Source organism: Hippoglossus hippoglossus, chromosome 15 (genome assembly GCF_009819705.1).
Source record: "Hippoglossus hippoglossus isolate fHipHip1 chromosome 15, fHipHip1.pri, whole genome shotgun sequence".
Lineage (NCBI taxonomy): Eukaryota > Metazoa > Chordata > Actinopteri > Pleuronectiformes > Pleuronectidae > Hippoglossus > Hippoglossus hippoglossus.
In genome coordinates this window covers 17,097,822-17,111,503 of record NC_047165.1, presented here as the reverse complement: position 1 = coordinate 17,111,503, position 13,682 = coordinate 17,097,822, and the positions used below count along the sequence as shown (strand labels likewise).

General features: G+C 43.6%; 1 protein-coding gene across 7 annotated transcripts in view; it reads left to right on the top strand.

Annotated features, from left to right (window-relative positions):
- LOC117775248 (signal-induced proliferation-associated 1-like protein 2) overlaps positions 1-13,682 on the top strand; it is an 83,114-nt gene that overhangs the window by 11,263 nt on the left and 58,169 nt on the right. Inside the window, exon 1 of one of the 7 annotated variants that reach the window (XM_034608216.1) lies at positions 6,855-7,204. The exons of the other annotated variants lie outside the window; for them this stretch is intronic. The gene's annotated coding sequence lies outside the window, so the exon portion shown is untranslated. Of the gene's footprint in view, positions 1-6,854; positions 7,205-13,682 lie in introns of those variants that run through there. 7 annotated transcript variants of the gene reach the window in all.

Sequence of the window (13,682 nt, the reverse complement as noted above, 5' to 3'; positions counted from 1 at the left end):
CTTCTCCTGCTCCGTGAGAACTGAACCTTGCTCCCATAATGTTTCCATAAACGGGCTGAGGGAATGGAAATAACTCAGAAGACCATTTCCCATCGCCTCCCTCTATCCACTCTCCCCCCACTTGCAGTCTCTTTACAAGGCCATGGACAGTACTCAAGCACACTTCCACTTAATGATGCACAGTGTTTTGCACAGCTCTGAGCACTAGCAAAGTGCACATTTAAGCATCTCAAACACAGTGGACACAGTAGTGTTAATATCGCTGCGATGGTGCCACTTCTTAATCAGGCTTTACCAGGCTCTTTCACTACTGCTTTAACAACATGTAGGAGCAAAATCGATGTTTCGTGTCAGATGTAATGTACCACTGTATGTCCTTTTAATATGGAGACACTAAAGCCTGGAAACCTCGTGTTTATTCACTTTTGCAGATGGTTCTCTGCCATTGTTTTCCATACATCCTAAAACTGGTCAGGTCACAATCATATAACTGGAATGGGCCGGACTGACTGACAGAAGAGCGCCAAGATGGCTCTCGCTGATGTGGAGAGGTTTGTTGAATTTGTAATCGAGATGGTATCGACCAAACTAGATGATATATTCTCTCTAAAAGGACAAAACAACCCTACAAGTTGTAGTTTGTTTACATGTTTCTGTTTCTCTGCACTTTGTCACATGTTTTTGTGACTGATGATAACAGCCATTGGAAATCAAAACTTGCAGGATTATTTGCAAATGCAAATTGATCATGCTATGCCAGGCTGAGGAGAAACTGGCCCAGAATGACAAGATGTTATCTAGTTATTCAGTTTCTCTTCCTCCGATATTTCTTGATCTTTCCCTAACTTTCCACTCTGTTTGCCTTTTCTTTTCTCCCCTCCTTTCCCCTCTGTGACTCTTTGGCATATTGTTGTCTTAGCTGTCACGTTGTGGCTGTCTGGGGTTTTACATGTTCATTTGCATGTCGGTTGTAGCGTACATCTGTAGGCCATCCTGCCAGGACCAGGCAATCTCTCATGTGGGTGGCTGCGCTGGGAACAGATGTTTTTGATGCCACTTGTAGCTTTGAAAGTGACTCCATAAAAGAGATGCCAGCTGCATGACAAACCAGGGCCGCCCAGTTCTCAGGAATTCTTCCAGAGCCTTTTCTGTCTGAGCTCCGTCACGGCCTGTGGAGAATAAGAAGAATTTTCACTTAATCGGACTGTTCCCTTTGGAGAATTTCATTAATTACAGGAGGAAGTTGCTTCAATGGAACATCTCTGGATGTCCATAGATTTCATTTTTCTTTTTAAAGTCTGTTTTTCTTGTTATTGTTATTTTTGTATGTAGGTTCTTCAACATTGGTTATTTCGGACACTTACTGCATGTCAACAGGTTGATACGTATCTGGATGTAGCATTTGTTACATTTCTTGTATGCTCATAATGTTGTTCTCCTGTTTACTAGCCAGCCATGATGCAAGCTTCTGGCATCCTCACTCCCAAAAGCACTGGCAACTTTGCCGATGCTGGTGTCAGCAACATGGTTTCCAGCGTTAACTTTATTTTGCTTCCTGACTGCCGGCTCACATCCATAGAGCAGCACCCCTGATCTGGCATGTAGAACTCTCTCCCCTGCCAAACTTAAAATGAAAAGCAGTGCTCCGGCCAGTGATTATTATTCCCATGCTAATTTTAGCTTGTGTAATCGTCACAAACCCTCATTATGTGCCCTATGGATGAAACATGTGATCTCTGCTGCACTTAAATGTGCTGAGCCGGATTTGGCTGGTGTCTGCCAACTTTTGCCAAAGTATAGTTTGGAGGTTGTGGTGATAATTCTGGTAGTCTGCCTCAGGAGTTTGGTACAGATCCTAATCATATGTTCATAGGTAATGAAAGAGCATGTGCAAAACAAGGCTAGGATCTGCAGAGAACTGCTGTAGAGATGCTCAATGTTTTAGTGTTCAAAAATTAAAACATTTGTTTGATTTTTAGTGTGATTCCAGCAACAGAAATTGAGGATTTCTGATAAAGTTACTTACAACAAGGACAGACTATTTTCAAAAGCCCTGTTTTTAAACTGTAGCTCTCATCATTTTAGAACTGCAATCCCTTAAAGTTGTGCAATATCCACTGTCCACCAAAGAGTAGAGAAGATAGTAATGGTGTTTTATGCTAAGGTTATTTATCTCATGACCCCTCAGATTTATCTTGAGACCCATATAGGTGAGGAGATTGAAAATGTCGCCTTTGGAATGCCTTGCTTAATTTGATAGATTTTATAAAGTTTGTTAGTTTGTGTAGCTGAAAACGAACCAACAATGCGCCTGCCCTCTCTGTTCACCCGATCACCGCTCATCTCTGTACTGATCCCGGCTTCTCTCGCCTTTCCCTCCCTCAACTTTCTGTCTTTGTTCTGAAGGGAGGTCTGCTGTCACTCAAGGCTGTCATAGGCAGAAGATGTTGCCTAGCAACAACATGAGGGATGCGAAGCCCCTGTTTACTCTCCACCCCCTCACCTCATGTGCCCACTACCCCCTTCTCTCGCACTCTCTGCCTCTGAGGTAGAGATGGAGTGGCATGGGAGGACAGTGGAGGCAGGGCAGCCTCCTGCCCGCTGATGAATCCAGACAACAGATACTGAGAGGAGGAAAGAAGGTGTGGAGGGAGAAGAGGAGGGGGGCGGGGAGGGGAGGCTGACATTCAGAGATGCTGTGTCTGCCTGTTGCCTACCAGCTGCTGTTCCTCCCTTCTTCTCTGCAGGAGGAACAGGCCATTTCCCTAAACAACTCCTCTCCCACTCTGCATAACTAAGGAGAAACTTGTCTTGCCACAGCATGCCGTTATCAGCAGGACTAAAAATACTGGACTGCAAATGTATCACATGCCTGTATGGCTCTCGTCACACCCTCCTGAGAGAGGGGCTCAAACTAAGCGGATACAGGTGCATTTCGTTCTCTCCGGATTATTAAATGTCCCCTGGTGGAAGCAATCAGACAAAAAGCCTTTGTTCCTCACCACATTATGTTGTTTTAACTTGTTCGGTGCGGTAATTACGCAGCAAGGCTGAATGACTTCCACACTACCATACTGAGTGTGGTTGTCAGGTTGACCGCAGAATGACAAGAGGTGGTTTTGTTTCGAGATAATAGACTTCACTACAGAGGTAAAGTAAGGATTCGTCAAAACACCTCAAGATAGAGATCTCGTTTGTAAATAGTTTGGTTTAATCGGACTAGTTACTCTGGGTTATTGACATTGAATCCTCTTTTACACCAAAATTAGCGGGTGTACGCAGTTTTTAATATAAGGCCATTGATTCCTTTCCCATTGCCAGTAGAGGAGTTTGCTTTTCTGTTTAATTTCCCTGGTGCGTCACAAACGCTCTGATAGCTGAGGCGCTCTCTCACCTCGCTGTCTTGCCACATTAGCACGTTCACCAAGGTGTCTTGTTTCCATCCCTGACGATTCGATCCCAAGTCGATTTTAAAACCAGTGTCAACTGCAGTCATTTGAAACCCGGGAGTAAATGCTCAGTGAATCCACGAGCCATGTGTTAGTGGGTGTTGCTGTGTTTTTTGACCAGTGGAAAAGGGGCTTTAGTGCAATTGGTCAATTTTATAAATCATCAGGTGTCTCTAGTAGAAAATTCTGCACTGTGGTAATGCATCAAGGAATTGTTCAACATCATGTATCATTAGTTTTTGGATGTGACGATACTACTCTTACAAGTCTGCTGAAGTTGAAGCTACAGGCTGGAGACTCCTGTCTCAGCATGGAGCAGGTTGACAATCTCTCTATTTCTAAGCATATCTCCAAACTGTCTTACTAAACTTGCACTGCTAATTGCACTAACAACCTCAAGTACAAAGCCTAACCTCTCTCAAAACCAAAAGTAGACATTTTTAATATGTATTATATAAGTTTAAAATGCCTTGTCGTGAAAGGGAAACCAATGGAAACTTGGAAACTCTTACCCAACAGGAACTTTGTGTCCTGCCAAACATTTCCATCTTCTATATGAATTCCTCTGTGAATAAAACAAACTACATCTCAAGTGTCTCAAGATAAACAGCCTGCCACTAAAAGTGCACTGTTTTTGTTAGATTTCCGCCTCTTTTATCATATAGAGTTATATGAACTTTGGCTGAGCCCAAAAAGTTCAGTATATTTCCTTAAATGAGCCAAAACTCCATGAGCTGTGAAAGATGTTTTTCTTTTTTAGTGAATGTAGGTCGTCTTTACATCTAACCGTTTGTGTAATGACTAGCCTTGGTATGTAAATTACCCATCAGGCCCGGTCGTCCATGTGCAAATGAGCAGTGTTTGTGGGACAGCGTGTTTCTCTGCAGGCCCTGCTGCACATGTGTGTAGGCTGATGAATAGTTTGTCTGTTTGCTGGGATGCAGTGACAAGAACTGCTAAGTGTTACCTCCTGGGGCTTCCCACTCTTCAAATAAAACTCCTTTCCTTCCCCTCAGCTCAAATCAAAGCTGAGAACCTGCGAGCGCAGGCTGGATCAAAGCCGACCGCGCCACAAAGACCTGCACTTGCTGCCATTCATTGAGCTTGATTAAAGTCTGTCATTTCCTGCTATTAACATGCTCCTACCTCCAACCAGAAACAGAGCAAAGCAGTCATCAGGAAGTGGTTAAAATGACACTGTTGTGTTTTTCCCAATTAAGGTCCCTGAAACTCAATTATGTTGCACTGTGCAAGAGGAGAAATATATCATCAGAACTCAATTACCCCACAGAGTTGTTCTTTATTTAGCTTTTATGTGTCCGGCAAAGACTAGCTTCCTCAGAAGTACCATACTTAACACATACCTGGTAATTAAACAGTGATGTTTATTTTTTAGGGTTAAAAGCATCTTGCTCAAATGCTTCTCAATGGTTTACGGATGAGCTTTTTGTCAGTCTCCCCAAAGTTAACAGATTTCAACCATAAACCTACAAAGTCCCATTCTGCTTCACTGACTGCAGTTTGAGCCATGACACACTATGCTGACCCCTAAACAACTAGTATCAACGAACAGCAGCTAATCAAACACACTCACAATGGCAGCTGAAGTTTGGCTGATGCCTTCTGTAACAACATGACATTTTAACATCACAAAGACGACAGCTTACGGGCAGCTGAACTGTGCTAGCATTAGAGGAAAGGACTACTCTGTAGATGTTATCCAAAAAAACACTAAAGCTAGCTAAATATTTGAGAATTAAAACAGAAACCTGCCTTTTACAGAGATACCGCTATCTGTGTGTGTTTGCTGATATGCACAGAAATAAAAAAAATATTTTACAGAATAAACCATGCTGAAAAGATGTTTATTTTGTAGTACTTGTGTTTTCTTTTTACAATTATCTATAATAATGTTTATGGTTAACCTGTAAAATATCAAGCCTCAAATACTTTATTTTTCTGACATATGCACATCAGCTGATGTGTTGAATCAGAAATGTTTTACTTCCTAATATCTCTATCAGCATCGGTTTTGGTCGGGCTTTGGATTGTTTTTGTAAATTTCCAATCATTTCAGCTAAGTAAAGCAAATGTAAAAGTATCTTCTGCAACTTTTTAATAGCCCTCAAACTTATTATTTGCGCAGAATGCACATGAAGCGGGCATCTTGCTGTCAGCTGCAGTCTTTGCTGTGTGTTTCATTAGAGGACATGATTCAGTCTGTGTTGGTGCTACTTCTTTGGCTTGTGTGAATGTGGGCTCTTAAACTCACAGCTGTTTGCCGTGAAGCACTGGAGAGTAGCACCCTGCAGAGATGAAGTCCTCCCTCTGAGGACTATCACAGCCTCTCCCCTGCCTCCCTTCCTCCTGTCTGTTGTTCCTGCCTCTGCTGAAGGTAAAACAGACGCAGACTTAGCACATGGCATGTGGATTAGGGGGATTACCAGTCTAGGAACATCTAGTTTTGATATCCATAAGAAAATATATTTTAGGCACCAAAAACCTCCTCAATGTAGTTTAACACCTCGGTTCTCACGCTTCCCTCTGGAGCTCTAGGAAGAACAGGGTGTTTTGCGTCTGTCTCTGAGTCTCTCTTCGCATTGGAGTGACGCACGGCCACGTCTGGTTCTGCTGCAAACACCTAGATCATCATCTGGCAACATTGGCTCGAACGATTGTTACAATGTCCAGGTCCCATGCAGGAATGGTGGAGCCCACCACCCCTGCCTTCAGCTCACTTTCCTCAGCTGCCAGACCCGATACAGTGCCAGATTTCAAGTAAACACAGAGAAACAAAATTCTTGGGTGTTGAGTGTTGGTCGACTGCATTGGAACTGTGGCTGAAGTTGGTGACAGTATATTCATGGCATCTCAAAGTAAATTTTTTCAATGTTTTCCGCGCACAGTTTCTGAATATAGGCTGTGTGCATTGGGCATTTCGGTATTTCACAGTATTTCTATAGCACATAAACCTGCTTTATAAGTCAACACGGACATCCTCATTTCTACAATTTGGAACATCCATGAGGTGGTCATGCTTGCTGTGTTTGTCAGACAGACCTTTGTACCAGGCTGTGGTTCCTCGAACCGCAAACAGATAAGTGGATTCTTTATCTCCCGCTGCTCCAAATGTCAGCCATCGCAAGGAACTTAGAAGGTCACAGGCTTGACCTGGGCATCTTTTCCCTGCAACAATAGCTTCTCCCCCCTCTTTTCTTGTTCTTCCTGTCAGCCAGAGAAGCTCTGAATGTCATGGTCCACCCCCTCCCCCCAGCCACCAACTCCCAGCAGTCTCTCTCCCCCCACCACCCAGCACAGCCACCTACTTTCCCTTACATATGCTAATGCTGCAGTCTCATTCAGCTGTTGGTGGCTTTGTCACAGGGGGAGGGAGAGGCTTGTGTGCATTAAGGGGCAGCTGTATGCATTTTACTAAATTGACTCCCCGGTGGCTGGCAGGCTCGTCCTTATTTTACTCTTTTCTCCAGTTTCTTTCCAAACTAGTTGCTGGATAACGGTGCCAAAAGGAAGAGCTGCGGCGTTGTTGTTTATTTTCCTGCCTTTCTGCTGAGACGTGTGGTGGATTTCTCTCTCCCTTGTGTGTTTATGGGTGGCTTGTACTCAACAAGTGGCTGATGGATTTAATGCACTCGGATAGCGTCCCCACATTGGGCTCATTTCCACAGTGGCTCAGAGGGCTTTGTGTCCTCTGCTCGTAGGATTTATGGCTCTGATGAAAGGAGTTTCTTAAACAGGTAAGCATGGCAACTTTCAGTGTCTAGTGTTGGTCTTCCATGGAATGATTTGTGAGGAAAAAGCTAAAATGCTTAATAATACATATAGACCTCAGGTTTATTTGTATTTGTGAGCAGAATTAGCCATTTATAATGTGAGGAAAGGCTTGTTTTGCTGACAATGGTATGTATGAGTCGTCTAGCCTGTGGTGTGTTTCAGAGGAGGCATTCTTGCATGTTTTTTTCTGGCAGACACAGAACAAAAAGTTCTTCCAAGGTGAATAAATGTGTGACTCATGGGTAGCTGCGCTCACTTCTGTCCTCCTCACTGTTATCTTCCCCTTACATCCTCCGCTTGACTAAACCTTATTCTGTGTCAGCTGCCGAGCTCCAGCTGTTGTCTAGAAGTCCAAATTGTCTCTGGTACGCCAGATTTCTGTCAGTAAAACCAGGCCAAGTGTGAAAATTTAAATTTGAAAAGAAAAAGAGCACCTAGGAAGAGAGCAAGAGGAGGTAGAGACGGTCCCTGGCCTCGACGGATGGCGAGTATAAATTGTTCTCCCTGAATGACGTGTGTGAATGTTGGTTCTCAGTGACTCACAGCTTACCTACTTCCCTGCTCTGCTGCAGTGTTTCTCAGGGATAATCTGACAGTGTGGACTCTGCCCTCAGCAGAGGAGCAGAAGCATGGCCGTTCTCAGAGCTCTGGATCTGAAACCCTCACAGCTCCTTTCACACTTTGCAAGATGAGAGCGCACTTCTTACCATTTCTCTCCTCCTTGTTTTCGTTCTTTACTTTTTCCCCGAGAGCGTGCACTCTGCTGAAAGGCTGCCACTGGTACAGAGGTAAGCAGCAGGCGGCTGAGAAGCAGCAAAGGGGGGTGTGTGTGCTGATGGAAATAGGTGGTGGTTTTATTCTGGACGCCTGCTGGGCCACTTCAACGTTGCTCGTCACTTTCTGTCTCCCCGATAGCACCGAGGACCAGTTAGGCTAGGCCCAGTTTTGGGACGGGGGGGGACAGATGGTCCCTTTTGGAGAAGTGCCACAGCACAGTGCTCTGTGTTCACGGGGCTCCGCTGGAGCAGCCAAGAACAAACATGGTCTCCTTCTGTTGGGAACATGCAGGAGCCTCAGTCTGAGTGAGAAACCTGAATAGACTCTGGGAGCGACATCTAAAACTAAGCACGTGTATCTGGGGAGTGATACCAATGCTGGTTCTAACATAATGGTAACTGACATTCAGCTAAGTGCTCCATGATAGCACTGCAAGTCACATTTCTATTAACACGGTATTCCATTAGTCAAATTAGTCAGTATTCATTAATTTTGTATATGAATGGGGACTCGGCACTTAATTCGTAGCCAAGTTTACAACATTACTTATATCTTTTAACTCGGTGCATCACGGGCCTCTATCGGCAACTTGTTCTTTGTTCTCGTGTGAACAAACAGGGAAAAATCTGTTGTCCTGTCTATTTTAATTCTCAGATCACCCTGAAACAACGAAAGGACAATAGCAGTGTGCTGCCTGGCAGGCGCTGGGCAGGTAGCCAGCTGGCAGTGCAACAGGGCAGGATACTCCCATTTTCACTGGAGCCAGGAGGAGGTCTGCCTCTCTCTCCTACACTAGATACAGACAGCACCACCTCTGTTGAGCTGTTTTATATGAGGTTCAGTCCAACTTAAGAACAGGGGCTCTTTTCTATTCACAACACGACTGAACCTCTTTGCTCCGCTCCACACCTTGTCAGTGTGGTTATGTGAGGCTTACATCAGCGTCGTGACTGGTGAAGGTCCCACTTGATGGATTGCTGTAAGTGATTGTGTTAATCTTGGCGTGTTAAGGTGGTCGTTCCCGTGCTACAGCTGATGCATTAGATGTATTTTATGTTTTCACAAGAAAATGAGTGACGAGTGATGCATCCACTCAGCTGTAACAAAGTGATAATTTCCAGGTCTCCTAAAGCACTTAAGGAAGTTATCATGTTTATTTAATGTGCACATAGAAAACACAACTAGGTGATTGTTTTAGTCGCATAAATGCTGCATTTCATCTCTTTACATACACAGCCTTGTGCCATGCTGTGATGCTCCACAATACAATCAATTACTTTGAAAGCCTCGATTGATGTTTCCAGTGCCATGAGAAATATGTGCAGTCATGTTGCATGGATCAGTATACACATAATTGGATTTTCCTTGACTCCCTCTCCTTGTAGCTCACTGGCGTCCATACACAATCATTGTGTTTCAATCCACTTTCTTTTCTGGCAGACTCATTTTTCTTTGTCTGTAACAAAGCATGTGGTCGATATTATGAGATTTGAATTGTGTGCAGGAAATGAAAACAAAAAATTCACCACTTTGCAGTTTCTGCTGGGTAAATACTCGCTACTCCCTGAACCAAGTGAACCGGAGTTTGATCACAGGTGACCTCCGTGCTTAAGACTCAGCTGTAGCTCGCACATTCCAGATGGAGCTACCACTCGCACAAAGCGGAGCACACTCGGGGGTGCACTGGTGTAGGAAAACAGACTCGTGTTCATGTAAGCTGCCTCCAAGATAAGACAACAGCTAGAAATAACCACCAGCCCAAACCACAAAGTCCACGGCAAAGCAAACTGCTATCCTTTGTTTAATTTTACGCATGAGGGCATAACTGTTGACAGATGAGGTGTGGCGGGATGGCTGTTGGAGGGCAGTGATCGAGTCAGGTTAGCGCTGCAGCCATTGGAGCAAATATCAGACATTGTGGCTCATAACATATCTCTTCAGCCTCTTGTATTACAGCTGTTGTCTGTCTTATATTTGTGGAAAGCTGTGCAGTTTTCCTCGGTTGTTTGCGAAGCATCTAAGTCTTATCCTGGTATGAAGCAGCTTCCTTTTAGCAGAGATTCCTGTCTGGTCCACTCAACCCAGAGGAGAAGCAGTTGAAAGGAGTTTTATATAGATCAAAATGCAGACCGAGCATACACAGTTTCTTCTGAAGTAGCGCTCATGGCAGAAGTTAGACTCCGGCAGACTCTGCCGTGCATGTTTTATCAAGGCTGTGTTCTCCTTAAATCTGTGTACCTGGGGGCACTGACTGGGCATTAGTGAATGTGGGCATTTCCCACAGTGCATTGTGAGGCCGAGCGCTTGAGACATGATGAGACAGTGAGCGTATGTTTACTCTGCACTGTCTGACCTCCTTTTTATCTCTACTTCTGATTGTTCTACTGCTGTTGGGTCAACTCAGGTCTGTGTGCGCTGAGATGTAAACAAAGAGCCTCTAATCGCTCCCACAGAAACTGCCTCTGCTCAGCCCCTCTCTGTTTATGCAAACACACACACACACACACACACACACACACACACACACACACACACACTTGCACAAATACACAGTGTGTGGGTTTATGTGATTGTGGACATCCCCAGGTAAATTGGATCATGTCAGGGATGAAGACATGACACTCGTCTACTTTCAGTGGAAGATTATTGCTTAGAAACACAGTAAACATGCACAGGCTGAGATGAGATTGCAGATAAGAAGTAGTAGTAGTCCTAGAGACTTTCAAAAACAGAAAGCTGTTTGAAAATGTCATGTAGTTATTTAGAAGTTGCTTTTGGGTGCAAATATGAAAACAAGATCAATACATTCAAAGCAACTTTGATTAAAAAATTGTTACTTCTGCCTAGGAGGTTATATTTTTGTTGTTTGCCTGTCTGTTAGTTAGCAGGAGTACGCAAAAACTACCATGAAACTTTGTGAAGGATGCGGTGTGGGTCAGGGAAGAATCCATTAATTGTTGGTGTGGATCCAAATAAATGGGTGGATCCACGAATTTTGTTTCACTTTCTCTGCAGCGTTTCCAATAAAATTCATTCAGTCGTATGCCAAGACAAGTGGATGGTAACAACCTTATGGTATTAAGAGCAAGCACACGGCAAATAGTGCTGCACACAGCTATACCATGCAGCAGTGGAGCAAAACACCAAGTTAAAAATCTTTTACTTTATTATGAAAGGTTTAAAGAAAAAATTGTTCATCATTTAACTGTGGCCGGACAATATAGAATATATATTCGGGCCACCACAGTCTGGATAATTAGTGGGAAACTCGGCTTTGATATGCGAGATAGAACATTAGCCTTGGCAGAGGTATGAGCTCTGAAAGCACTTTCTAGTTTAATTTATATGTTCCAAAAATACACAAGGATCTACAAAGATCCAAGTTATTTTACATTGAAAACTAGTAAAAAGCAGATGGTACTTGTCTGTACATCACACATTTCATATTGCCTAGATTAGATAAGACACTCTGGTTATGTGTTATATTTTAGCATTTACAGAAACCTGATATTATCTATCCTGGGCCTGAATCTTTGCCAGAATACAAAACATAGTGTTCGCCAAATAGTCAGTGTTTGAAATATCCTTTTAATGGAATTAATACATTTAATAAATGACATCAAGCTTACATACTTGGACTGCTTATTGCTTGTTAAACATAATGAATTGATTTTTGAATGTGATAAATAGCAGATGCTTTTTAATGAAAAGGGTCACTTGTTTTTGGCACCGCTTCAAGATAGCTGGCACACATTCCCAACACTCATCTGCACCAATCTTCACTTCTGTATTACTTGTTTAGTTAAGGGAACACACACAAAGCGGCACCAGGAACAGGTCGAGATAATCTTCTTCCTCCCCATCATATGGGCGAACTATTTATGCTTCCGGAGCTGGTGCATCTATTTATAACAAATTTCATCATCAGGATTTCTGACCTTACGTCTGCACGACTCTGCAAGGACAGACCTCAATTCGCACCCAACAGCGTTTCATTTCAACAGGCAAATTTGATTTCAAATTGGATATCCCAGAGCTCAAATTGACAGGAAGTGATTCTTTAGAAGGAGAGGGTCTGATACAGGGGGGGGACTAGTGGGCCATTGGTGGATGAAGTTGAAGCTGCTGTTGACAGTGTTGATGCGATGTGGTCGGTTTGGTTTGGGACAGTCACATCTGAATATCCTCTCTAATGGATGATGCTGGTAAATTAACACCCATCACCACAAAAGTATTATTTTTAATTCTGTCGCAATCCCAATTAACCAAAATAAACATGAAGCATCTGTGGTTGTTAAATTCTCGTCCACAGCAGTATTTTGAACTGAGAACTAGGTTTGGATGTGGTTCGCTGTTTCTTTCCACATATCAGGCTGGATAATGCAGCTGGCTGGAACTCATTTCATTGGTTTCCTTACCTCCCACTGAGGGTGTGACCCTCCATTCACACTAGCCATTAAAATCTCAGCATTACACCCTGCAGGCAATATTGGCACATTGGGCTGTTTAGTTGGTGGTCTGACAACAATAAAGGAGGGAGGAGTTAGATGATTGTGTTCTTACCGGCTCAGAAATAGTTATCAGTGCTTAATGGAAGGGGGAGGTTTGGGCAATAATGGCGGGGCTTTAGCATCAGTGCTAATTTGAGTGTCAGCTGGTGGGAGATTCCTCCCTGTTGAGAGGTTGAATTGTGGGACCAGTAGATGAAAGAGGAAGAAGCTGAATGGTGCATTTGGTTTTCTTTGGTCCATACTTCCATAGCCTCTGTCGGTTGTAGTGCGGGCACACACACACACACACACACACACACACACACACACACACACACACACACACACACACACACACACACACACAGTCCCAATATCCCTTTACAAGTCTTTTCTGGTTATGGTGGGACTTAGGAGAGATGGTATGCCCGGTTTCCCAGGCCCCAGTAATGAACTCGCCAGGATAACATCACCCAATTAATTGGTTCTGTGGTTTAATTGCTTGAATCTCTTTGAGCAAGGTTTGGCAAAACTCCCATTCTTCTTTTTTTTTTTCTGCCCACCCCTCGACTTTTAATCGTCTTCTTAACCCCACATTCTCCTTTGCAATAACCCAGTTAAGGTAAAGAAATGCTCCAGTGAAGCAGAAACAAGTGTTTTCATCAGATTTCCGATACCACATATCTGGTTGCAGACATACTCTTCCTGCTCTTGCTGCAAGTGTGATGAATTTAATATCTGTCCTGCCCAAAACCACTGCACATACCCCTCCCATTCCCACCGCAAGTTTGGAGCAGCTGCCCACAGTACAGTATTGAAAACAGAGCTCCCACGTTGTTTTAAATTAACTCCTCAGAGGGCGAAACACTAACACTCTGTGCAGCGCAAATTTGATCGGATTTGAGTGTGGAGTGACATGGAATGTGATTCGTTGTTTTTATACTAAGTTTATTGAGGAATCAAATGGCGGGCATTGATGCATAATCAACAGGCCTCCAGGTTTATTTTCTTTCCGCTTGAGTTTTTTTCCCTTCCTCTATGTTAATCATAAACACGGTGTGACAGATTCAGATGTCTGACTGGCTGCAGCCTCTCAACATAAAGCAGCAGAAGGCAGGTAACAAGAAACTGAAATAAACGGGGCTGTGAATGCACTATGAAGTAATTGTGGATT